Source organism: Mya arenaria, chromosome 9, assembly GCF_026914265.1.
Source record: "Mya arenaria isolate MELC-2E11 chromosome 9, ASM2691426v1".
NCBI classification, from domain to species: domain Eukaryota; kingdom Metazoa; phylum Mollusca; class Bivalvia; order Myida; family Myidae; genus Mya; species Mya arenaria.
This window is the reverse complement of record NC_069130.1, coordinates 22667762-22694975: the sequence shown is the minus strand read 5'-3', so window position 1 is coordinate 22694975 and position 27214 is coordinate 22667762.

Genomic DNA, 27214 nt, shown 5'->3' with positions numbered 1-27214 from the left:
GGAATGGAAGAACTTGTTCAGTCAGGATTATCGGGAAATATCAAATACATGATTGAAAGAATGATTGCTTGATAATTATCCAAAATGCTGTGAATGTTTTTATAGGGAACTTTGGTACACTTTTGAATGTAGCAAGACATTTTTTTATTCGACAGCCGTTGTTATAATTTTTTACAATTTAATTCTTGACTTTGCTTACTCATTTCAATTATATACTAATATGACATAAACGCTTTATTATTTCATTGTACGAAGGTTGATCAGATTTTATAATTCTTTGAAAAAAAACAAAAAACATATCAAATTTAATAAAAAATCACAAAACCTTATTTCTAACGTCAAAATACGAATTGTATAAACAGTAACAGCCTGCTTTTATATAAGCTTCTCCCCCCCCCCCCCAAAAAACAAATAAATAAATAAATAAATATTCCAATTCCCAGTCTCTCATCTGATTATAAGACAATTTTTGTTACAATATAAATATAAAAATAAAGCACACAGCGTAACCGTTTTGCCAAAAATCTATAGTAATTTCTGAGCCGCACCTTATCTTAAAACTTGTTTTATTACCTCAAATCCATCATGTTATAGAATTTTGCATAAACATCGATACAATATGTTTGAAAAAGTTCAAAATCATTGATTTATTTTTCGATTCAGAAATGTATGAATACAGGTATAAACTTCTTTGGAGCTGCAATGTGGTCCCTTTGGTCGTTCCTCATGTTTCTAATTAAATAATGATTTTTCTGCTAAATGGTTACACATTATGTCCGCGCAATATTTCATACAATCACGCCATGCAATATCCCTCTAAACAATAGAGGGCGGAATAAATCGTTTGATTTCTGTATTTCAGTGTTAAAGTAGGTGAAAGAAAGTGGCAAGTATTTAAAAATAAAAAGGTAAATTTTAATTCTTATTAAAATGATATTATCTAGGAGTTCTAGACTGAGTTTGTGGAGGAAAAAAACAAAATAACTTGGCATGATAGAACAGAGCCTACTATGGACAGAGACTAAGAGACAGAGGCTGCTAATGTTGTCATGGTTTCAGGCAACACTTTCACAAAATACAGTTTGCTGCTTTTTGAGAAAATAGGCACCTATACAGCTATACGTTTTATTTTTTTTCAGAAACAGTACACTTATTCGTGCTATATTGAACATGCTATGCATGTCTTTTTCTGACTTAAAATGCAATGATAATGGGTACAGTATGATAGTAGTTATCGTAAATCAGGGATAATTCTTTCACTTTTGATATGTTTTCAGCTGTAAATTTAAAATGGTATAATACACATGTTACTATAAATAGTAACATTTTACTATAGAAATTCGTTCCCGCAATAATGATTATCGTCTACGCCCGTGAGATTATCACGGCACGTCAGGGTGATTATGGCATAATTGCCTAACGAAGACAAAAACGTGCACACTGACGTCATTTTCACAAAAATAAAATGGCCGCCGTATACTTGGTAGGCACACATTTAAACATTAGTAGCTTTAAATTAAAAGGATTAAAATGGAACTATCGGTGCAATAACAGGGAAATTAGTTTAACCAATAATGACACCTTCCGTGTTTCAGTAACGAGTACTACCCGAAACTGTACCGGATGTTTACATTCGGTAAAGGTCATAAGGCAGTGAGACAAGGAAATGTTTTCTGAAAACGTTTTGTTTTACTTTATTCGCTGAGAAATGTTAATTGTTCAAGTGAAATGGCTAGGGTCATTCAAGCCGGGATTCTTATGAACCTGACCTATGCTAGATCGACCCTAGCTGTGCTCACCTATTGAAATGAACATCACAATCAGCCGATGTAAAACAGGAAATATTTGAAAGATGGAAAAATTGCAGGCTTATTTTGAAAACACATACGAAAAGGTTTGCTATTTTGATTTCCAGACACTCGTAATTTTTCGCAGCTAAAAATCAAAATTCAAAACAATTTTGTTATATCTCATTTTTAAGAGTTTCAGACTACATATCCTTCATTATTCCACAAAATCTTGTTTTTTAATCCATTTGAAATCAATTGACAAAACGTATGAATTATACAGGATAATACATGGTTGACCATGGCTTTGGGTTGATAATTGCTCCAGTGAAAATAATTGCCCTCGTGCTAAAGCCCTCGGGGCAATTATTCCTTCAACGGGGCAATTATCAACCAAAAGTCATGGTCAACCATGTATTATTCTATAAATAAAAGCTCCACAAATATAATCAAAAGCTGCCGAGTTTAAACCGGGCACAAGATGGGGTAGATTATTTTTTTGGATACGCCGGTATCAGGAAGTATTCTGACTGCCAAAGAATCAAGACCCCCAGACATTTTACATTGTAACAGTGACGTGATATTATGTTAAACATTGAATCCCCTAATAATAAATGACTCTCAATGATCTGGTCTTTAAAAATGTGACCCTCACCAAAGAGAAACTAGTATTATGTACGAGCGTACTATATTATAAATACATACATAATATTTTCATGTCAACACGTCTAAGTAATATGTGTGGTACTGCTGCAGCTATTGTTGTTGAGATTTCTTCAGCTACAATTATAATTTATAATTGATGTTGCCAGCCCTATTACCAATACTGTCGCTTAAATTGATACTAGTCAAACTACTACTACTACTAATACTGCTACTGCTACTGCTACTGCTGCTGCTTCTGCTGCTGCTGCTGCCGCTGCCGCTGCTGCTGTTGTTGCTCTGGTCTTTACAAATGTGACTCTCACCAAAGAGACACGAGTATTATGTACGAGCGTACTATATTATAAATACATACATACTATTATCATGTCAACACTATAAATACATACATACTATTTTCATGTCAACACTACAACACAACACTACTACGGTCGCTTCACTGCACTTCGTTCCGTTAAATTACTTATTCACGAAGTAATTACTTTATCAACTCTAATATGTAATATAGTTTGTGTTTTGGGTTATTTGTTGTTTAATTCTAATTCAGATTAAAAAAGGAATACTTTTTTCCAAAATGTTATCCATTTTGAACTAGTATGCCTTTATTGTCAGAGTCTTATTTCTTTATTATGTTTTGCATGTTTGTTATTCAGATCAGAAAAGAGCTCATTGTGCTAATGTTTCTTGCAATCTTCACCGACTTTAAAAAAATATTATTTAAGCTTGTATATTGTATCTTACATACACATTAATATAAATACGGTCGACACTCACTTATCAATCTGATAAGAGATATTGTACATGTAGAAGATAGAATTCTGGTTACTATGGTAATAGACGTCACTGAGCATATTTCCAAAAGATGTATGTAACTTCGTATGTGCAATCGCTAAAATATTACAAGCTGAATCAGACGAATGCATCATTTGAAGGAATCAAATGATATATCATGTTTAAAAACCACTTTACCATTATTTCAGATGAAATTTTAATGCAAACGAGCATTCATTTTGTCGAATTTGCGTTATCTTAAATTGGAATCGCTTTGAATGCAAATATGTTGCACTCAAATGAAAACTACAAAATGTTCGAAAAAACATAATTGGTTCTGACAATACATAAATGAAAATGCTTTTATCAGCTGAAAATAAACAACCATAAAGAGGTACCCCTTCAAGCTGAATCAGGTTTTAACAAGGCGGGTGCTTCAATATTTTCGAATAGTAAAAAAGCTATAGCAATGCTAATAGAGTATAAATAAGTTATACTACAAATGCGGGTGAATGGAAATAAAACAAAAGCAAACGAAAATACTCTAAATGTAAACATCCATTTATATTTAATGTGTATACGTAGTGGGAAAACATCAGTTTACATTAATTATTCCTAAAAATTGAGGAAAACAGAGTGTATTTGTCAGACGTGTCCCGCGAAAGGCTATTACTAGAATCATCAGTTTAAATGGATATCATTGATACGTGCATTTTGGTCGGTTGACACATACTATTTAAATTGAGGTGACCACCTACATGTTTTAACACTTTAACTGATTAATTGATGAATTCCTTGTACTATGTTAAGGTGATTTCCACAGGGAATTCACGACCTGTAGAATAAACTCCTCTGTTTTCCAAAAACAAACATGAGCTATATCCAATACATTTGACAATCATTTCAGTGAAAAGTATAAGAAGTATGTTACACAGAATTTGTTAGACAAAAAAAAACCTTTGCCATGCTGTTCCATACATTGAGCAGACTTAAAACAGAGATTATATTCTATTGCTGTGGGTAGCTCTTCGTCTTTTAGCTTTTATATAGTAACATCCTTAAAATATAACGTCGGAGGAAGCTAACGAAGTACAAATATAAAGTAAGCAGTGAAATAATTTTGTAAAATGATGATCAGAATAGAAATATTAACGGCGTTTCGAAAGTGAAAACATAAAACTCCGTCAAATTGACACAAATGACAAACTGATGGACAATAGAACTAGAAACTGCGAACTCGGTGGTTCTAAGGGAAAAAAATGGAAGTTGTATAATTTTAAGGGATTGATTGTTTCGTATTCAATTTGAGTCTAAGAACGTTACATTTTATCAACTTTCTAAGTTATCTAAATTTAATTGTACTTCATCCATTCACTTCCGGTGAAATTCACAGTAATGAAATGAACAAAGTAAAATTTACATTGATTATTATAAACTTAAACTTAAACTAGTTATCCAATTGGCCAATGAAAAATATGCAAATAAAAATAGTATCGGACATATGCTTTTTTTAACTAAGATTGTTATCAATTTGAAAAATTGTATATATACGCGATCGAAATTTACAGCATTTCTGACGTCATTGCGTCACCGTTTCCGTTCGCCCACAAGGCTATTATGCACGTGTCGGAGTGTCCGGGATGATATTTGGTCATTGTTTTCCAACGCGTCAAAGTATGACCAAATTAGCGACATTTCGTACTGTTTAACGTACCCCAAACGTACCCGGTACGGGAATGCAATCTCGACTATTTCTCCGGAACCACAAATCACAGGAGGTTGGTTCTGGCCTTAAAATTTAGCACTCTCGATTGCCTACGTTACGCCACCGTCAGCGCATTTCTGACGTCATTGCGTCACCGTTTCCGTTCGCCCACAAGGCTATTTTGCACTGTAAAATGCAGCGTAAAATGCCTAACACTGGAATGGGCGGTGACGAAGATATCTCAGCATCCCTGCACTTGACGAGGCTGGGACTAATTTTGCCGTTTAGGGTACGCTCTACCCTATAATATGCATGTGTCGGGGTGCCCGGGATGATATTTGGTCATTGTTTTCCAACGCGCAAAGTATGACCAAATTAGCGACATTTCGTATTGTTTAACGTACCCTAAACGTACCCGGTACGGGAATGCAATCTAAGACAAATATTTTTTAAGGGTAAACAGGACAAGTAAAACGTTAAAAGTAGTATACACATTGTTTTTGGACTTGAATGTTTTTTAGTGTAATACGGTTCTGGTTTGTTTATATTCATGTGTTTTGACCTACTGAACAAAAACAGGGCCGTGCTTAAGTACTGACAAATTAGCTGACGAAATAGAAATATAGGGATACTACAGACAAATTGCTGACCATATGTTTAAAAAAAGCAATTCTTACTTGTAATATAAAAGGAGTATGATGAGTTATTTTTATTAATTATGCACTATAAATTTACTAAATATCAGGTGCTAGTTATTGCACTGGTTTTCCACGGCAAGGTATTTTTGTAAAGATATATCTTGTTTTAAATATATTGAATCTATAATTATGGTGGTGTATTACCAACGATATATAGATTAATTTCGATGCAAGTATGCACGTGATTAACTTTTTTCCATGTGTTCAGGACTTCTGTTATTACGTAATGCTCTCAAGCCTTTTATACAGTTAGCCAGTTTTTTTTAATCAGTGTCAATGTTGTTAACTTCTAATTGAACCAAGTTAAACTGTGGTATTTTATGATCTTCAACCCAGCATTTTAATAACAATAACAGAATAAACTAACCATAAATTTTGTTTGCAATGTATCAACAAAGCATAGGGTAAAAACAATTGAACACATTTGTAGATATTTATTCAATATATACTATTATACAGAACAGATGTGGGTTGCATTTATACAGAATTTCTGAAATTTAATTTGTACCAATTCACAACGGTATACAATACGAGGATGAACTGATTTGTATAAACATGTTATGATATTTCGTATTTAGTATATCATTTAGTAGTTTAATTAACATTTACATGCCTTTCCCATGTTGTAATAAATCATCTTCTGAAATCATGTAACAAGTATCGAAATAACGGGTAAAACGTAACAAACTGTGACATTCTATTATTGTCCTGGAAACGTTCTTACACTTCACATCTCGGTGATATTATTGTACAATAAACCAAGATCCAATTATACTAGATTTCATGATAGAATTCGTCTTATCAAGATTTTATTTCAATGCCACTAAAGCAATGCCAGAAAGAGAACTCTGTGACGTAGGTACAACCATTTGGACCAGAAACAACAACCGCTTGAGGACATGAACAAAACTTTCGAATACTCATGTTAAGAAAACCGATAAATACAACGTAAGATAATTATCAAGGATGTAAATTAATAGATCATCAAATAATGTGGTTTTCTCTGCAATAAACAAGTCGACAGTTTTAGACTCGAGCGACTTAGAAGTAACATATTACTACACAATAAAACACTTCTTTACATGTAATTTGCGGCGTGTGTGTGCGTGTGTGTGTGTGTGTGTGTGTGTCTTGTTTTATTTCATTTTTGTTGATATTTTAAGTTATTGATAGGAAAGCAATAATCGAACTTTAAAAACAGTTGAAAAAAACTGTTTTGAAAACGAATGGGCCTAAATATGTTTTATAGAAATAAGGAATTGTTGAATCAACTCGTATCAGAAAGTTCTACGATACGACCTAATGTAGATTTAGTTTTCGTTTGTGGCACCAGGCCTCAATTTCATATAATACACCTCAGTTTTTAATTTTTATTTCAGATCACTTTAACCAAATAACCATTTTTTATGTTATATATAGCGTTTTTGTTTTTTAACCATGTTTATTCTTTTTAAAAAACGTTTGTTTTCATAAATTGTATTGATAAAAATATTTGGTCAATAATTTTGAGAAAAATTACTCTTGAGCAAATATTACCTTAAGTATAATTCATTGTTTTTGAGCATCAATCATAAATTATTTTTTCCCTTTGATGTTTTTTTTTGTATAATGTGCTATTATCAGTTTTATAATAATGCACAAGATATGCTTGTAAAAGTAAAGAATTTTGATAATATAGAGCAAGGTGGAATAATGACCAGGAGTCAATACACCCTGTAAGTGTAACCGATCGTCAAGTTGTATCCGGAAAAGCCTTGTAGTTGCAATATACCACGCAGCTAAGCGCTATATAAAAATAAATCAAATACATTTCAAAATTAATGTTGTTATGCAAACTGTTAAATGAGTGCCTTTTTTGGCATGAACAATTTTGTATAATTTTACAAATTGACATGTCATAGCGGTCCATACGCAGTTAACAGATTGGACAGTCGCCATGAGAATGCTTTGTGGACTTCAGCTCAACATTGCTTCGGTCTGTCAGACTGTGCAGCTGGTATACCTGACGAAGTCCCGTTTTGTCATTTTTTATTTGTTAACTAGTGGCACTTTTGTACAGACACGTTTTGTGCTTGTCGTTCTTGTTTTATTTTAATATCGTACTTTGCTGTCCATTTCCGGTTTGCTTTAAGTACAAATATCTAATAAATTATTGCAAATAATAATTAACCAAACAATAAAACAGTTTGATTTTCATCAACTGATTTTAAATGTCTTAAAACTCAACTAGATATGCGTATTATAACAAATTTGTATTACATTTAGACCAAGGTTCATGTTTCTTTAGAGAGCTAAACACAACTGGCAATATAATGAACTTTTTTACAAACAAAATATGTTATTTGTATATATTTTTTAGGTGAAATATTGTATAATTTTACTGCAGTCATTTTCACTACAGTAACATTTTTAGTGCTCCTGAAAATGTTGGGTCCTGTGTTGCTAAATAAAAGAAATGTGGCGTTAATTCTGACGAGTTTGAAAATATTACCTAAACTAACGTTTTTTCTTAAACTTAAGCATTAGCGAAACACAACGTTTAATGAATTTCGGTTAAAGATAAAACATTATTTCACTCGTTGACACAGATTTTTTTTATCAAGAGTTGCTGCGAATAATAAATGAAGTAACGGTCGATCTTTCACATGTGATTTAATATTTATAATCGTTTTAATATATTTTATGTATTGCAAATAACTGTAAAACGTTCAACTAAAGGTTGCCTTTATTTTCTTCAATGTTTATTTAACAGTAGTAAAATCTCGTTTCAGAAAGCAAATGAATAAGTGTACTTTTAAATTCAACAAAACAGTGGTGTTGATACAGTGATTTGACTAAAGTTCCCCGGCATCTGTCACAGTTCATGATTCCATTTAAACTAAAAGGAATTTTGATGACAGAATTTTAATTATATTCCTTGCTTTTTGATTCGCCGAATTAACAGCCAATGGAAAAGACCTGTAAACAAATGGTATGTTTGTTTGCTGCGTAATTGTTTTGAGTTCATTACAGTTCATGGTGCCTGCATCTCCAGGCCACAATTCCATTATCATGTTTTGTATGTTTGGTATTCATGTCGAAAAATAGCTCATTGAGCTCATGTGCCTTGTAATCATATACCCGACTTTAAAAAAAAAGATTATTTTATATCGTATATTGTATCTTACATACACCTTAACATATATACAAACGACATTCAATTATATTAGTCTGATAGGAGACGAAAAACATGTCGAGGATAACATTCCGATTTCTATTGCAAAAGACGTCACTGAGCATAATTGCACAAGTTAATTTCGTTTTTGCAATTGCTAATTTATTTCAGGCTGTTTCAGTCGAATGCGTCATATTAAATAATCAAATAGGTAAAATATCATGTTTAAAAACCGCTTTACTATTGTTTCAGAATTATTCAAAATGCAAATTAGATTTTATGTTTACTTTTATGTTATTTGCATTATTTACAATTGAACTCGCTAAGAATGCAAATATATTGCAATCGTTTAATAAAAACAAATGTTCGAAAGAAAAAAAAAATTGTTATGATAATACAAAGATGAAAATGCTTTGATCAACTGAATTAAAACATCCATAAAGTGGTCCTCATAAAGCTGAATTAGTTCTTAACAAGACGGTTTCATTGCCATAAACAAATTGACAGTTTAAGACTATTACAGCTTAGTAGTAACACATTACTATATAATAACACTCTTGTTAGTTTACTCTCAGTAATTCTGTTGAAACAAATATCGGTAAAAAAGGGTTGAAAATGTCTCCTCTGATATATTAAAAGCATTGTAAAAAATGCCTATTTTAAGGACATTCAGGCTTCTTTAATTAGATAAGATTTTACGAGATTTAAAGCATTTAGCGTTTTTAAGGAGTATTAAAGAGATATGATATAATTGATTGCCCATATGCATTTCCTTAAAAAACAATTATCCGAATGCGTTCGCAGAAATAGATAAATAAATGACTTCAATTAACTTTCCATTAAACCACTGTATCTTTTGCGTAAATGGGATTGTTATCCTACATACTTTTCCAGCCATTTAAGGAACATTGATTCAAAACTATCGTGCATGGTATGTCAAAAGATAATCAGTTGCAAAATTAAAATTCATCCTGGTGTAATAATATTGAGTTTAAAGCTTATTTAGAGTTACAAAAGGCTTGATGTGGTCACAGTGTCTTAAAAAGAACACGCGTGCTGAAGGAAACCATTGAAAGCTTTACAATTAAGAAACCGAAGTCGCTAATTAAACAGTTTCAACGAAAAGAAAAAGAATATAAATTCATTCAATAAAAACATTGATACGTTTCATAAAGAAATCTAAGAAAGGGTTCTGGGAAGTTAAATTTGAAGGTGATGAAGATTTTTCAGACCAAGAAATATTCGTCACCGTGATAAATTACAGCAGTGTAAGTTTTAAGAATCGAATTGTTCAATATCCTTGTGGCGTCATAAAGTAAACAAACACCCACCTGCATTGGTGATTCATTCCAACGCCATGCCTTAGAAACATTTTGTTGCATGTGGTTTAATGATGAACACGCTGAGAGAAATCGCAACAATGAATACCATTACCGATTAATCGCTGCATTCCATCCATGGATTGTTTTGGTAAAACTAGTTATTCATTGTTATTTATATTATTTTTTTCATCCTTAATCCAGATAAAAAATGTAAATATTTTTTTTAAATGAAACCCTTTCTTAGACTTCTTTCCGAAACGCATCGTATGAAAGAATCAGTATTAAACTAGTATGCCTTTTTTCAGGGTCCCATTTCTTTATTATGTTTTGCATGTTTGCTATACATGTAGGAAAATAGCCCATTGAGCTAATGTTTCTTGTTATCATATACCGGACTTTAATTAAGGATTAAAATTCGACATGTTGCATTTTATTGGGGTATGGTATGCAATGGGGCTGTTCAAAATGGGTGGAGTCCGAGGACTCCACCAATATTTTGAACTGCGCCATTGCATACCATACCCCCAATAAATTGCAACATGTCGAATTTTAATACTTATATTTACATTCATTTAAATCTACATTTCTGTTAAAATAAATTGATTATTCAACAGCATTTTCTCTTTTCTTTCTCTCGTTGTTCTCAACGGTGGGTAAATTAGAACAGCTATCGTAACCTAATTTTATACGACAATGAATGCACAGATAAAATAGTTCCTTATTTATATGTTTATTTTCTATCTTTTCAAGGTCAAGGATATTATGAATACGTATTATTGCATACAATGTGTGTTTTCGGTCCGTTATCGTGGTGTATTAAAACGCAAAATACCGGGCGTTATCGGTAGAAAACGTGCATTATTCAGTAAATTCACGTGCCGTAAATGCCCGTTTTTTTGTTTTACATATGCGCTTTCAGGGCCCGCATCATAACAATGAAGGCTGAGCGACCTGGTTTCTGACCGAAACTTGGTCAACGATGCAAACTTTGGCACAATAACATATTTTAGAATATATAATGAAGCTGCATACAAATACCAAAACAGGAAATAAACCACAAAAGTCATATAACTTACATATTTTCTGCTGATCTGTCTTTTCCTGGCAAGCTGATGTGTTTACCAAATAGTTTTTTTCTGCAGTTGTTTTGGCTATTAAAAGCACTAAATTATGTCTAAACGACTAACTCCTCCGAACTTTTAGTTATTTCTGTCCATTTTATTCAGAACATACGACTTACATGGACATGATTCCACTTTGTCGTATGCAATGAACAAAGAAAAAAAATCAAATATTTTTCTCTTATGCTGAAGATGCTGTACATTTTATCAAGAATATGTTTACAAAATGTTCAGGCTTAAATTAGTTATCAAAACGAATAATGGTTAAAGTAGGACTGAATAGGTAATTAATTGATTACCCAATAGGTATTGTGTGTAAATAATCCCAGTAATCCAGTCACTTTTTGAAGAAAAAAAAAACACTTTCAAAACGAATGTACACTGCAAAAAATGGCGTCGAAACAAAATGTAGCTGCGGAGTTATGTTGCGGCCCGAATCGAGCTTAATGTAAAACTTTTTCAATGACATCACTCATGACGTCATACAAGCACCCGTTATAGAGGCTTTTTTGAACTAAGTGTTTTTGCATTTTCGTGACATTTAACAGCATTTTTAAACACATTTACGTTTCTTCAACTGTTCCATCCATCATGAAATTATCTACATTAAAATCAATCAAATAATCGTTGCTTATTTTGCTTTAACTGCTTTACGGCAGATTACAGTTCTGCATGTTGCCAATAATTGTACTACGATTTCATTAAAAAAAATAGTTCCTTAGTAAATATGCCCCGCCCCTTGGTATTATTGCTCCCAATGACAGGACAAACGCACGCGATATCGATGGGAAATGCCATTGCACTTTATACAGAAATGAAGTGCAATTGATGAACAACAACCATCGTTAAGGAATGAAGTGTGAATGTAAATATATAAAGATTATTTCATCTTGTTTCTTGTATCTTACATACACCTTAACATAAGTACGGTCGACGCTCAAGTATATAAATTTGATAAAAGGTATAGACCATAATTATCATTCTGTTTTCTTTGGGAAAAGACGCATACTTTCACAAGAAAACTTTGTATGTGCAAAAGCTGATCTACTCCTCAGACAAATCAATAATTTAAAGCAATTAAACAATAAATTATGTTTAAAAACCGCTTTACCATATTTCAGATGAGTTATAAATGCAAATTAGCTTTTATATTTCCAATATGCGTTATAAGCAATTTGAATCCCTTTGCATACAAATATGTTGCAATCGTATGAAAACCTCAGTATGTTCGATAAAAGACATTTGTTCTGACAAAACATCAATGAAAATGATTTTATCAACTAAATATAAACACTCATAAAATGGTACCGATTATAGCTTAATGCGTTCTTCACAAGACGATTGCTTCAATACCAACAGTAACAGAAAACTGGAGCAATCACTACAGTGATGAGACTTCTTACGGCAAGCAACCTTGACAAAGGATGATATTTGATTCAGACAGATAATATAAATAATAATATTTGAGCTATTGCCAACGTTCATGCGAAATCCGAACACTCCTTTCAAGTTTTATCCAGATTAAGCGAGATGAGGGGCAGCCGAAAATGTGAAAAGGATGTTCAAAAGCAACAAACCACTTTGCAATGCTTGTTAATAAAAACTGAGCAGACTTGAAACAGAGATAATATTCAATAATTATGGATAGTTCAATCTCTTGGCTTCGTCTGTTAACATTGCTTTTGTACAAATTTTCAAATATAACGTTAAGGCGGCTACTGCAGTACAAATATAGAGTAAGCAGTTAAAACACTTTGTATTTTAATTATTTGAATAGAATTATTAACAGTATCTCGAAATTTAAAACATAAATGTCACCCAACTCTGTCAGATGGAGACAAATAACAAACTTATGTTTAACATAACGGCAAACTAGGCGATTTTGAAGAAAACATGGGATTCGTTTAATTTTGAAAATCTTCAACAGGCATTTGGTAGCAAATTGGCGAACATTTTAAAGGGGGTTTCGTATTCAATTTAAGTCCCAAGAACCAATTATCAACTTGCTAAGATAAGTTATTTATATATCAAATTACTCCATTCCTTATTAGGCAATGTCTAATATGCATCTAAAATGTAAATAACGTTCCCCTTATGGAATTTTAATGATGGAGTATAGTTAATAATTCACGGACATAATTGCTCGGCTGTCTGAAACCACATTAATTTCTATTGAAGTTCACAAAAATAAACTGAATCAAATTAAGATTTGCATTGGTTATTATAACATAAAACAAAAAATGCCTTTGGTAAACGTTAAATTATTCAAATCAAATAAAGTAGAATCGAAAATGAGCTCTTAGATTTATTATTGAAATAAAAGGGGAATTGAATTTCCACGAGATCTATCTTTTCGAGAAAAGAAAGACATTTTTTCCTGTAAGGGTAAACATAACGGGTAAAACGCTTATACATATTGGTTTCAGAATTGATTTTGTCATGGTCCAGCTTCGTTTACCTACATGCATTTTGACCTTAAAAAAGGGTCGTGCTTAAATTCTGACCAATAAGCTGACGATATAAATATAGATGAACACTGCCGACCAATTGCTGACCATATCGATAAAGAACGAAAATCCTACTTGTAAAATTAAAGTAGCATGATATATACTTGTTGTTTAAAATATATTACATCTATCCATTTGACGGTGTATTACCAATACAACGACGTACAGATTACCTTCGATGCAAAGTTGCACGTGTATGGCTATTTCTTTCTGCAGCAGAAAATATCTTTCTTTGAAGTTTGATACATTACCCATGCTATACTTACTAGCTGTGGCATGAACATCACATATCTGACAAAGAAAGGTCAAGTTAAAAGTATGATATTGTAATATTTTCTGGATATTTTTGTTAGCATTAACATAATGAGGTAACTTCAAGGTCGTGAATTTACTGTTGCTTTTACTTTAAATGATAGCCAGTCATCTTTACCGACCGATCATTTTTTCCTGTTAACTCTATATATTTTCTTGTCCATGAATCTTTTTATTATTAGTCAAATATATCGCGTTTTTCATATCTTTTTTAGCTTTAGACACTGCCGAATATATATGTTAATTATATTCATTGAAAATGCAATTTATTTCGTTATCGGTTTGTCCATATTAGGTTTTAATAGCAAAATAAAAATTTGAAAGGTATTATGAAGGGTTATCTATTGCAGAAATAAATTGACACTGATATTATGTTTCTCTGAACTGCAGTATGCTCCATTGGGTTTAGTTTAAATAATGCTTTATCTTCCAATTGGCTGCACTTAAACACGACATTATATTATGTCGAAACCATAGTAGCCGGCAGGAAACAGCCTGTCGTCGTGTCTCTCAGTTCAGTGTAATGCTAAATCAGACAATGCAAACCACTGTCATTAGATAATTCTTTCAGACCACTTACACATGTTAACACTTTTATTTAACCAATGTAAATGTCCTATGTTTGAAATTCATTTAAAACAAATGTGGTATTAACAGCTCGTTAACTTAACATAGCCAGCATATTGTTAATAAGAAATAACAGAATAGATCATAAGTTTTATTGGAAATGTATCAACAAACCACACGGTAAAAGCAATTCAACCCATTTTTAAATCAAACGTCCTATAATAAAGAACAAATACAGAATGTATTCATTCAGAATGGCTGTTATTGAATTAATACAAATTTTCATATATATACCATATAAGGATGAGTTGAATTGTTGAAACATGTTGATATTAGGATAAAAAAAGTTCCATTATATACAACACTTATATAATGTATACAGTAAGTGAGTTAAGAACAAATAAGATAGAACATTAGTACTATATAATGAGTTGTCTATATTAATTAACATAAGCACGAAGTAGTCGATGTATTAAATATTTTCTTTAAATTTTGACAGTTTAAATACATTTTTCTAGTTCACCAATTAGTAATTATATTTACATGCACATGCTTGTTCTAATGATGCAACATAAATTATTTTAACAACTATCGAATAAACGGCTTAAAGTTGAGAAACTGTCACATTTTATCTGTTTCATAGAATTGTTCATTTCACATCTCTGTGTTGTTTTTGTCTGATAAAACAAGATCCAATTATTCTAAATGTCATGGTAGAATTGCTTTCAGATTTTATTGCAATGCTACTAAAGCACTGGAAGAAAGGGAAATTTGTGACGTATGTACAACATTTGGACCAAGTACAACAATCGCTTGAGGACATGAACAAGACTTTCGAATAATGATAAGAAAACGGATGAAATAGAAGGCGAAGGAAACGTCATCAATATCAGGTACTTGCGTTCCCGTAATGGGGTTTCTTTGACATAAACTAATCGACAGTTTAAGACCTTTACAGCTTAGTTGTAGCATTTCTATAGAACAACTTACTTGCTAAAATGTTATTTGGTTTGTGTGTGATTTGTTATTTCAGTTGTATTTACTTTTAAGTTATTGATAGAAAGGTTAATCAGAATATACCACAATAATATATTGATATGAGCATTTGTTCCCTAATCTAAAGTATTTTGAATCATTATTTCAGCTTGTAATTGAACTATGACATAAATAATTTCGTGATATTGCAACGTTTGGCATTCTACTTAAATATAACAAGGATTTAGCGCTATATTGGTAATAACACAAGCACGAAATAGACTTCGGGCCGGTGGTCGATAACATTGTTAAAGTTATCATTGAACTGGGTTAAGCACAAATTATGTACAACATTTACATTACATAATGAATTGTCTAATCCCTAAACTGGTTGGTGAAGCGACTGAACTTGATTGAGAAGCATGATGCTGGTCAAAGATTAAAAGAAACATAATTATATTTTACCATTTGTTATTGTAGAAGAGCTTTGCAGAAAAACAAAACATTAATGATTATATATGGCGTGAATAATAAGTTCTACTCCCAGATAAAATGCATTAAAAAGCAGGTTTTACCATTTTCATTAACTTGGGTGAGCTTCTTTTGACACAGACAAATGTTATTTGCCCATGGGATCTTCGGATGCCCTCAATGTTCATATCGCTATATGTTGACAGCAAGGAATGAAAGACACAAGTTGAACCTTAAACTCATAAATTGTTTGTTGGATATTGAATTTCGTACAAGGAACTAATACAAAATAACATATAAGGATAACTTATCTTGTTTTTGTAATCATACAAGTGTTTTAGACACAATATTCTTTATTATTCAAAAACAATTAAACTGTGTGATTTGAAAAAGACATAATAAGTAAATTCAAAAAGTGTCAAATCCTGATAAAAACGAGTAACATTTGCAACAAAATTTATATGTATTATTCTGGCAACGGTCTAATATCAAAAGCTTAAATGTTTAGACTAAATTGCCTGATTTCTGTTTACTGCTTCTTTTGGTCTGAAAAGGAATATCATAAATAGTTGATATAAAGGCAATGTGTTTTAAACGCAATAACAAATGCTATAATTCTTTGCAGCATAAAAGCAGTTGGAAATGGAAATGAAATGTAATAGTATCATAAAACTGCTCTCGGTAAAAGCTTTGAATTCTATGATTTTAGCAGAAACATAATAAAACAAAAAACACAGTTAGTCATCCATCATTTACAACTCTCAAGCATGAGGGATGCTGCTATTTTATGAAGCCATGGGGAAAATTTGGAAATAGAATCCGTCACGTGAAAGCTTAACACAGGAGTGTCCTATGAAGTTGTTTTCAAGAACAGCTGTGGATCAAAACGTCGAATTTCATTCTGTGTTAGTTTTAATTCTCCATTTATTTCGAGCATTTATGCAACAGTTATTCATAAATAATGAAAGCGCTTGAAATCTGAAGGCGTGAGAAGAGTGACTTTCCTTTTTTTTAAATTCTGTTCATAGCCAAAACAAATCCAAACCAAAAATATTTAAGTGGTCCAAAATTGTAAACGACAAGAACTTGTCATTGGGAATAGGAAATGTATGTTGATGTTTTTTTTTGATACAATTAAAAGTCATTAACGTGTTGCTGAGATGTCCCAAATGTGTAAAATATCTGAGGTTCAAATAGTTTTACCTTCTAAAGGAAAAAAGTAATAACATCAGAACATACAAAATGTACAAAATAGTGCATTTTTTATAATGTGAGATCGATGTAATAAAAGTAACATTGGATGTTGTTTTTAACAAGACTTAAAAAGGGCATAATATTGGTTTAAGGTGAACATTATTGGTTGATGCAAAAAAATAAATATTTAAATGCATTATTTTGTTCGAATTATATGAAATAAATTATCAAAAGAGAAAAAGCAAATTATTATTTGTGTTCCAAAAATGCATGCGATAATTTGGCGTCTTTTTAAGATGGAATTTATTGCCTTGTTGATACTGATATAAAACCCTATTCAATAGTCAATCTAATTTAACTGTGCACAAATGATATGTTCTATCATTGCAAGATTGCAACAACCTTATTATTTCCATTGCTTTATACTATAAATTAATGTTACACATTTAAAAAGTAACAGTCACAAAACGGCAAAAAACTAAGGGAACCCTCCTGATCTGTTGTCGTTATCACTTCGTTATAAAAGTGTTGTTATGAAATGTTGACATTTGTATCTATACATACTGTCGTGATAGTGTGATCATATGTAATTCCAGATCTCCTTTGAGTGGTTGTAACAAAATTAAATGTTTCCAACAGAAAGAGATCCCAAAACATGTACATTTTGATACCTTATTTGCCATACAAAACATGAGTTCAAGATATTAAACATTTTATTTTTAAATATACCACATACAAAACGACACAGATATACGACGTACACAACACATACATACCTCATAAAGAACCCACATATATATCACATCCATTGATTCGAAAAACACATGTATGAATGTAAAAATAACTGTCATGCTTTACCGCCTTGGACCCTTCAGAGATTCAGGCAAGAAATATAAGATACTATATATAGTAAAACCGTTATAAGGTTGGTAATAAAAGAACCTGGAATGCAGATAGCCTGTTCTATTGACTATATACTCTGGTATGTTTCCATTTATGTGTCCCGGTTATAATAGCTTTATAAAGACTACCCTCAAGCCCGGGGACTTAATGTCAAATTTGGAAAATAAATTGCGAATTAATATGAAGATCTCACGAAAAAATATTGCTGTCTGTCTATTGTTGTTTTAAATATATGTTTGTCTGGAAGTGTTAAGGGAAGCTTTATATTGTGTCTTTTCACTTAGATTAATTCATAACAAGGAATGTGATTTCGCCTTAAAATGTAATTATGTTTTTGCATTTTTGTTTAGGCCATTGAGAATCGACAATATTTTTCACGCGTCATTGTAATTGAGACATAATTGAATTAAACCATGTAATAATTTTAAATTATTTGCTTAGAATGGAAACAAATTCTGTAAAAAGAATCACTCAGGTATGCCTGTATATGCATTTTATAAACATGAAACAAAGATATACTAGCGGAATCTTTTTGAGTTAAACAAATTGAAACACTCAAATTTAAATCATCATGTCAAGAACAAAATTGATCATTACTTCTTCTTGTACTTATCAGTTGCAATTTTTGAATCACGTGTTTGCTTTATTACCTTTTGAACGCGCAATTGAATTGTGCATTTTATGTTTAATTTGACATTTCTCTGATGCTGAAAACTGCTGTTGTTAATCGTGGAATTTAAAAACGCTTTTAATATTTGCTTGCGCATATGTTTTTCATCTAATGCCTCTTCTCTGCCAAATTAAGTGCAGCCTTAAAATGTTTTATGTTTTATAAATGTTTTTTTTTTCAATACTCGTCAGAAACCTTGACATGTCATGAGAAGATGTTATGTCTCGTGTGTTAAGATGGATGATATAAACAGTAGGATAGAACATAAAACTGAGTAAAACGTCAGCCCCACTCATACAATTAATCCATCCCAAATTAGATGGCATTTCAAGGTTAGTTTGTGTCGAACGAGTTATAACAAGTCAAAAGCGAAAGTGTACGCGGGGTTCCTTGCGAGTGGCTACGGGTCGGAGCAAATGTGTAACAGGAGTTCCTTGCGAGTGGCTACGAGTCGAAGCCCATGTGTACCCGGGGTTCCTTGCGAATGGCTACGGGTCGAATCAAATGTGTACCAGGGGTTCCTTGCGAGTGGCTACGGGTCGAGGCAAATATGTACCCGGGGTTCCTTGCGAATGGCCACGGGTCGAATCAAATGTGTACCAGGGGTTCCTTGCGAGTGGCTACAGATCGAAGTATATGTGATATTGTGCCTAGTAACTAGTAGGCATGCTCTCACCGAGTCGAAAGTATATAAAACCAATTTAAAAGACAGCATGCACTTACAAGACATGAATCATGATACACAGTGCACTTTTAGGTTATAATGCGACGTAAATTCAAAGGTAATGCAAATGATACAGACCCTTTTTCCTCGATTTCCTGTCCGAGGATCATAAAGCGGATTATGAATAAACTACGACTACCGACAAATAAAGAAATATTTAAACAGTTCGTTGCTGTAAGACATTTAAAACAGTCAGGCCCTGACACAGAATGTTTAAGCATACAATACCCATGAAAAACAATTACCAATAATATGAGTTTTAATTAATATTCATTATGATCGCATTTTGGTCATTTCATACAAGCACGCACGCACGCACGCACGCACGCACGCACGCACGCACGCACGCACTAGTCTTTACTTCTTTTCGTTGCCTGCATGACCTCTTTTATATGCCCCGTATTAGGGGCCATGGACTCCGGGCCCTCCCCATGGGTTCTTCCCTCATTTATAAAATAAATCGTACAGTTTTCATGCATTTATCAAGACACCTTCACCTTTCACAAAATACCAATTTTGTTAGATGCAGACATAAATGTTAAGATATTTATTGTAGCAGTGCATATTGAAAAGTATTATTGAATGTATCGCAAATGTGTATCTTTATCTGTTCTATCACCAAGAATACATCATCGTCACATGTTCTCATGTTGTCATTTATATATTTATATGTAATTTTGTTTCGATATTGAGTGCAATTGTCATGGAACTTACCTTCGTCTGTACTTAACACAACTATTAATTATTCATTATAAATTATTCAAATAGGAAGCAAACCCCAGGTGGTAAAGAGTGGTAATTTTAAATACACACACTGTTGTTAATCAGTGCTCATGTTATGAACTTGGCTTGAACAAATAAGCAAACAGACATATCACTTACACAACATTTTAAACACGCATCATACAAAACAACACATGCATACTACTAAAAATCAAACACAGATATATCACATAGAATACACCACATACAATACACATAGAAAACTTTAACATATAACTTTCAAAACAACAAATACATACTACATACAAAAACAACACACTCAGACCACATACAATTCAACACATGCATATCACATACAACACAACATTGATAAACCATATACTAAACAACAAATACATACCAGATACAAATACAATACACTCATACCATATACCAAACAACACAAACATACCACATACAAAACGACAAATGTATACCATGAAAAAGCGACACATGTATATGGTTAACAAAAAAGCCATTTGTATAGCAAATAAAAATCAATACATACAAACCAAAAATGTATACCGCATACAAAATGACACAGTACCGCATTCAAAACAACACATTATACCACATACAGAATAACAAAGCCATACTACATCCATGTGAAAACAATGACAAGTGTGAACAAGTGTTATGAATACCCCCATTTGACCCGTCAGTGAAACAAGCAATCGGAACACCTCGTACATCTCCGCCATATGACGAATCTTATATGTTTGTTTTAATTTTGAGTACTCAACTCACAATTTTCCATGCATCAATTTTAAAAATGCAACAATGCGCTCTTCCATCTTTATCAAGGTTAATATTATGTATAGTCAATACCGTTTTAACGTTAGTAATAAAAGAGTCTGAAATATAAAAAGCGTGTTTCCGTGACTTGTATTCTTCAAATTATGTGTCCCGTTATATTATCTGTCTATAGACTACCCTTAAACCCGCGGATTTAATGTCGAATTAAGTAAATATATTGCGAATATTTACGAAGGCTTTAGTGGAATAAATTGCTGTCTGTGTTTTGTCGTTAAAACTATCTTTTCGTAGTCCAGCCGGTTGTCTCCGCTAAAATCCTCTATATACAGCACATATTATATAAAGTACCTGGCATCATTTTAAGTTATAATCAGTTATAATCAATTCGGGTTACTGATAAATTTGCTTCACAAAAAAGCCGTAATCATTGAGTCACAGTAAAGATTAAAACATCCATAGAACTATTTAGACAGCATAAGAAAAAATGAACAATAGCATTAATGAAAAAATGAACATACCTCAATAGTTCATGAAAAATCTTATAGTACTTGCTTTCCAACAACTCTTTTTTATTTACCAAAGCAGAGATTATCGATTGTTTTGCGCAAGGCAGTGTGAAGACTACTGGGACAAATTGCTTCTGGAAACTTGAAAATTTGAATTTATTTAATTTCAACAAGCAGCATTTGTATTCTGAGTAATAAAAAAAGCAATAGTACTACCAGACATATTCAGCTTTTCAAAATGATACCGTATGGGCTTAAATGGGCTTAAATTTATGGGCTGCATGTGTAATTCATTCGATCATGAAACCTGAGTGCTAGGTGTCGTATATGTATATCAGTTAAGTGTTCATTTAATACAATATAAAAGTCAATTGTGATGCAAAGATAATTTTATCGTGCAAAGGTAGTATACAATTAGTTTAAACTTCTAAATGACTTACAGTTATTGAGCAATAAACACAAGAAGATCCGCCATAACATTTATTCCTTTGGATTCGTTTCAAACACATAATTCACAATCATATTTTACTAACTACAAACGTCAATACTTCCGCTCTATATTTCAAATAAAAGTTATCTTGAAAAAAGTGAAATAGTAAAAAGTAGAGATGCAAAAGAATTGCAAAATCGATATTCGAATATTCGGTCATTCTTTCGAACGAATATTCGATTACCAAATTGCTTCTTTTAAAAGTTGTCGTAAACTTTTACAATATTCGCTAAAGTATTAGCTGGAGCATTTTAGCTCTACTTTGTCGTAACCACTACGCATGGCGGACACTGAATTTCACCAAATGAGCCTCTGAAACTCCTTATTTTCAAAAAGAAATAAGTAGTAAAATATAAACAAAGGAAAAATCAAAAAGCTTTCAAATTGTATTCCTCTGCCTTCATATTTGTAAACAACGTGAACGTAGATTAAATTCTGGTCAATTGGCATTATGCGCCAATGGAGGGGTTTTCCGTAGGACGAGCAGCCTCGTTCTGGGATTGACCTTTACGGAAACCATGGAAACAACAAACCAACTCGGGAACTAGTTTATTCCTTTATTGGAAGAAACGTTTAAATTTACCGAAAATAATTGGAGTTTTGTGCCACTTGTCTTCCAGCCATTTATTGTAAAATTACGGGGACTTTTTAGTACCCGCAGGTGTCCAAGAGGACGTGGATTAAGGCCCTAAATGACATATGACGCGTGTTTAGTGTATTGTCATCACATTCACACCTCTGGCATTTTGGGCAAATCGTTGTCAAAACAAGACAGTCCAATTTTAAACACAATAACAGAGTTGTATGCTTAATATTTATTATTTATATATTCAACAACAAAACATCGAATATTCGAATACAGATTTCGGCATTCGAATACCAAACGTTTGATCGAATATTCGTTTGCATCCCTAGTAAAAAGAAATAAAAGTAGAAGGAAAGCTTAAATATTATTATACTTGGCATGGGCAAATTAAGTAAATTAGTAAGTTAAAAATAGCTGATACAGTGATGCATGGTTTTAAAATGCAAATCAGATATTATCTTGATGGGATTTAAATTTGAGTTTGCGGGCGAATGTAAGTCGAATCTGAATAAACCAATAACGGATGGTCATACAGCGAGATTTGACGGATAATACAGTGGCTAATCCAGCAGTCATCAATAAATTACACGCCAAGTGGGACAACATCAACAGGTAAATTATGGTTATCAATAACTGTTGTGATGATAGCCTAAAATAAATACTGCGAGCTTAATCGGGTTAACATAGTCATGCGCTTAAATATTTCCCAACATAAATCATAAGAGCAACATAAAATATTTTAAGTGTCGTCTGAGAAACCCATTATCTTCGTCAAATTAAACCGATTGGTAGAAACTGGTGTTTGTTTTCTATAATTGCTAGATTAATATTGACACTTTTATTGGAGGACAACAGTTAATGGTTGACAGATGGCGTTTGAGGATATCAATGCTATGGAAAACCATCCTTGTTTTGGTGAGTGTTTGACAAGGTTCTTTAACACAAATGAAGCATTCCGAGGTATTACTAGTCATATAATCCCCGGGAATCCTGGTTTCCTCCACAACACAAGAACAGACTCTCCGCAACATCTTGGATAGAGGAGTGACTATGCATAAGTTCATTCAACTTTCCTCATATGGAGAAAAGCAAGTTTCAACATTATTAACACAATCCGTTTAGGAGAGAAAGTCTTTGGAAGCATACAAAACGCAAAAACTATGAACACAATAGTGACAGTCCTAGCGACCAGTAAATATAAAACAAGAACAAACTATACGTTTGATGCAGTTCAGGGCAGCCAGTTATACTCGCAATATAGCTCTTACCAACGGTGTAAGATGTAAATGGTCTTTCTAGTTATGCTATACCGTGTCTAATACGAATTTCTTTTGGTAAATATGTATTAATACTTACGCTATCATAACTTTGAATAACACTTCCTCTGAAAACGATCGAAAGTCAAAAATGAAAACCGTGAAAGCAATAATTTTCAGAATTCTGCTTCTTTTATTGTCGCCATCGTATGACGAATGTACTTATTGTGAAACTCTTATCATTGAATTATTCTATTCCACTGCGTTATAGAAAGAAAATTTCACGAGGTTTATCACACGCAGTAAAACTCCTTGTATTAAATGTCTTCTTACAAAATGTATTTTTCAGCAAATTAATTTGTTTACGTAAAGGATGATGCACTCTCAAGGGCAGATGATTGACAACACTTTTAAATGAACAAAACATGTGTCATAAAAATGTTTGAATCTATATAGCTCATTAGTTAAAACCCAATAACAAAGATACACGTCTTGAATATAAATTGTAGTTATGAATAACCTTGGGCACACACTTTGAGGCTTTATCGACATTGGCTTAAGATAAAACCATGAAAATTCAAGAGACAAGGCTACACTTAATCAACTTGTTCAATTGGCACACATATCATGGCTTAACAACCACAAGACAAGTGCAACGCCATAGAACAGCAAGTCAATAAGAAATCATTTCTATTTTCTATATTGCCAAACCTTATGTTGGTCATTATTCAAGTTGTATTTTTGTACTAAGGAGAAGAGACTTATGTTTGCTTGAAAACATTATACAAACAAGTGCAGCTTACCAGCATGAATTGCTAATGAAAATTACGACCAGGGGTAAGGTGTCGATGGTAAAGGAACATAAATACTCATTTAGGTATAATATTTTCTTGTGAGTCAGTCTCGATTTATTTTAATTCACTTCATCATAAAATTATACCATAAGAGATTATTAATGCAATATTTGTTAATCTTGTCCAGACGAAAATGCCCGTTTACAACAATTTGCTGTTGATGTATCGTTCCTTAGACACAGCTTGTCATTCGTCTTTTTGTAATATAAACGTCTAATTAGCTGCAAACTAACATGTTAAATGGTCGGTCGAAGCGTCCGTCTTGTTTTTAAACCATGTTTGTCATTTTTTCTCTGATAACTTCATACAGTTTTTGGGAAGAAATTGTTTTCATTAAATAAGTCGGAGAGTACATTTTTAGTTGACGCTGAGATAAAAAAATCCAACACCACTGGAACATGTCTGAGTAATTCTATAAAACATACGGACATTTTTTAGCTTGTATTGCTGGGTTTTTACGGATGTATGTGTATGACAAATGGCGTACAAAAGGAGAAAATATCCATACAAACGTGAAAGGGCCAACCAGTTAGACAGACTAAAATTACCGGGTGAAATGCATACAAAACGCCAAGGGTATGGGAAAAAGAAGTGCAATCAGGAGATTTTAACATGTGTGCTATATAAGTTCTAAATGCCTGGATGGAATTTGAAAAACAATCTCATTTGCATAAAACGAGAACAACCATCACAATGTATAATCGTTTTATTGATACGTGAAGCGCGACAAGGTCAGATGATTGTATAGTTCCGTGAAATTCAATGTCACATATTCGGTCCTACATCCGTGTCTTAGTTACAGAAGGACAATATATACACTTTATAACTTATTTCTAGTAAGTTTGGTACCTACATATTGCTTAACATGTTCGCACGGACTGGATGCTAATGCGCCCGTTACATCTAGGTTTTGAACTGCTTGGCACCTAATTATATGTTCGTGGAGTGTCATTATTCTCACCGATGGCGTGGTCATTCGAGCACACACGAATAACCGTAAATCTAAATATATATACATCAAGGCAAGTATGACTGTGATATAAAACATTTATAATACAATTATATTTAAGAAAGAAAAACACATATTGATAGAAACAACAAATCTGAGAAGGAACGTAATATTACATAACCAGCATCATTATATATTATCCTGAACTACGATAATTACCACTCTCAACATATCGACAGCTGCAGGCAACCTGTATCAAACAATGCAATATTTCCGCTCCACAAGAAGGTTAACGATGGCCGTACCGAAACAAGATTGAAAAATAGTATTTTTATGAAATATCTCCATCATTAACCAGTGATTGGTTAATTTCATGATGGTGTTACAAGAACGCCCAGGTCATTTGACGTCGTAACAATACCCCTAAAATTTCTCAATGAAAAATAAAAAGGTTAAAAGGTGGGCCAGTTAAACCAATGGATAAACATCACATGTATTTATCCTATTCCATTTTCTCATATACAGTATATATAGTTACGTACTTAAATTCATGGGCTATTCCCATCTGTTCTGTTTATAGAAATACGGCACGCTCTATAAAAATTCCACCAAAGGAATACAGTTTTAGCTATTAGACTTGGGAATACATGTTTCGCCTAAAAGACAAAATTACCACGCGAAAGTATGTTTTTCGTACATTTGTTTTAGAATTTCACTACGCTTGATTAATGTGTTGTGCCATTAAAAGCAGTATTGCCTCCAGATATATATTATATTAGAATGTGCGGTCATGGAGGCGTTGATTAATGGCTGCAGTAACTATATTTGCTTCAAAAGGCTGCATTCATACTATTCTGGGCTAATGAAACAGTACAAATTGTTCGTTAAGAATAAAATGTCTGATTCATCATTAAATACAGAAAAAAATGTTTTGCCTCCGACGCGAATAAATTGACCCGACTGATATTATATTATTACTACATGCGTGATGACATCTTTATTTTATTTTGTATGATGCAGCTTTGAACATACTATTTATACACACCATGCTAGCCCATTTATTTTGCCTTAAGTAATTTTCGCAGTATGCTTTCTATTTGTGCTTCATAGAGAACGTACCTTTTCAGTTTATTCCTTTTTCTGCAAAAATATTAAAAACAGCTTATCAACCGACCGACCCACTTTTAAGTAAATGAGTATGGAAATAAGTGCAACTTTATAATGGTTGGTAACTTCTCGAGGCTTACAGATAAATATGTGACGTCACCAACTCCCACGTAGACACAGCACATGCGCTTGAGGCATAGTGCATTGTCACAACACTACGTATCTCTGTTTTGAGTTCATTCTTTTTTTTCTATAAAATTATTAAATTAAAACAATTAATCAACCAGCCGACCCACTCTCAATTTCAAGGGAAGGGACTAAAATGCCATAAATCATAAGACTAGTCCGTGAACGCTTATGAGTGAGACACTGACCATTTAATATTACTTAAGTGTAATTGTATC